This window comes from Nannobrachium achirus (assembly GCF_963921795.1).
Source record: "Nannobrachium achirus genome assembly, chromosome: 16".
NCBI lineage: Eukaryota > Metazoa > Chordata > Actinopteri > Myctophiformes > Myctophidae > Nannobrachium > Nannobrachium achirus.
Window position 1 is genome coordinate 13,521,164 of NC_137823.1, and position 2,318 is coordinate 13,523,481.

The following is a 2,318-nucleotide window of genomic DNA, read 5'->3' on the forward strand; positions in this document are numbered from 1 at the left end:
AATCTCTCGCCCACATTATTTGCTGTTTACATTAACGATCTAGCATGCTCAATTAAGTCTCTAAACTGTGGTGTGCAATGCGGGGAAGCTGCAGTGAGCATTCTCCTGTATGCGGACGATATTGTCCTAATAGCCGAAAAGGAATCTGATATGCAAAAAATGCTCTTGCATACAAGTGAGTGGTGTAAAAAATGGAGGATGACCATAAATGAAAAGAAAACAAATGTGATACACTTCAGAAGTTCTAGAACTCATATTAGTAAGTATCAGTTTTATTTTGGTGAGAAAAAGATTAATTATGTAAAGTCCTATAAATATTTGGGGTTTTATGTTGATGAGCATATGAGTCTGGTCCATGGTTCCACAGTCCTTGCTGAATCAGCAGGCCGAGCATTAGGGGGAGTTATTGGTAAAATCAAGACACTCAAAGATGTTGGCTTCCTTACTTACACAACACTTTATCAGGCTTGCGTTTGCCCAGTTCTTGATTACAGTGCTGGGGTCTGGGGTCATGGGAGTTTCCCTAAGAGTGTAGCTGTGCACAACCGAGCCATCCGATATTTCCTGGGTGTACATAAATATGCGCCAATGGCAGCAGCATCAGGAGATATTGGATGGGAACCATGTGATGTTCGATGGAAGGTCTGCACAGTCAGGTTGTGGAATAGACTAGTCACTATGAATGATAATAGGCTAACAAAGAAAGTATTTAATTGGGACAGACATCAGAATGGACCCTGGATAGAGGACATGCATGCTATGTTTTGTAAATATGGAGTGGAAGACGTGTTCCTCAGATTAGAACAAGTTGATGTTGTGGCTCTAAAGGAGATGCTGTTTGATCAGATCAAACATACCTGGACAGAGGAGATTTGGAGTAAACCAAAATTGCGTACATACAGAGAAATTAAGTATGATTATTATACAGAAAAATATGTTTTATTTAACCTGCCAAAGAAAAAAAGGTCACTCTGTGCTCAGATTAGAGGAGGTATTCTGCCACTCCATATTGAAACGGGTCGTTATGTTGGGTTGGATGAAGAAGAACGTATCTGTCAAATGTGTGATCTTAATGAAATAGAAAATGAGTATCATTTTGTTCTGTATTGTCCCTTCTATTCGGGACCCAGAGAAGAGTTGTTTAATAATATTGACGATATTTATATGTGGGATATCAGTGACTCACAACGTATTCACTGTCTATTTGAAAAACATGTATTTAAACTGGCAAACTACTTTGAGAAAGCCTGGGACTTGAGAAAAAAAGCATTGTACAACCAGTAGGGGTTAAGTACCATATGCTCTGTTTTGCTTTATTTTATTATTATTTTGTTTTCCCCCCGCTGGTATCTATGTTGTAGCCTATACTGGTAACGGATGTATAGAAAAAAAAGAAAAAGGAATGTATCTAAGAATATTGTAACCTTTCTGAAAAGGTGTCATATAATCCCATGAGGGATGGGCCACGAGGTGGCATGACACTCAAATAAAATTATTCATTCATTCATTCATTCATTCATTCATTCATTCATATATATATATATATATATATATGTATAAATATTTATATATGTATATATATAAATGTGTGTGTGTGTGTGTGTGTGTGTGTGTGTGTGTGTGTGTGTGTGTGTGTATATATATATATATATATATATATATATACAAAACATGTTTTGTAATTTGTACTTTTGAATACAGTACATTAGCCTAACTAAATTAAAACATTTTACTGACCAACTTCTACTTTTTTACTTTATTTATTTATTGGATTTATGGAACTATATAACTAGTACTTCTATGAAAGCAGTGCAAGTAGGACTGTAATTTTTGTCATTACTCTGATGCAGTTTATCATTCCTGTGAGCTCGTGTTTGTGTGAAATAGATTCATTTATAAAACTAGACAGGTGTGCTCAGCAGAGCGCAGATCTCTGCCTGGAGGCGTGCCCTACCTACCTCCCTCCATCTTTCTGTGTGTGTGTGTGTGTGTGTGTGTGTGTGTGTGTGTGTGTGTGTGTGTGTGTGTGTGTGTGTGTGTGTGTGTGTGTTAGAGCTGGGATACCCGACCGAAATCCGACGGGACCCGACAAGCCCGACGGGCTCGGGCTCGGGTCGGACGCATTTTCACAATTAATTGTCGGACGTCGATTCGGGTCGGACATAATTTTGATTCATAGAAAATAACGTGTAAAACGATACAACTATCGTCTCTGTGTGTGCTATTTCCTTGTCTTTCTGGTGCACTGCACGTGACTACGCTCAGTGCGTTGTCTTGACAACCATGCACATGTTCATGGGGAAAAGGAAGGAGTGTCA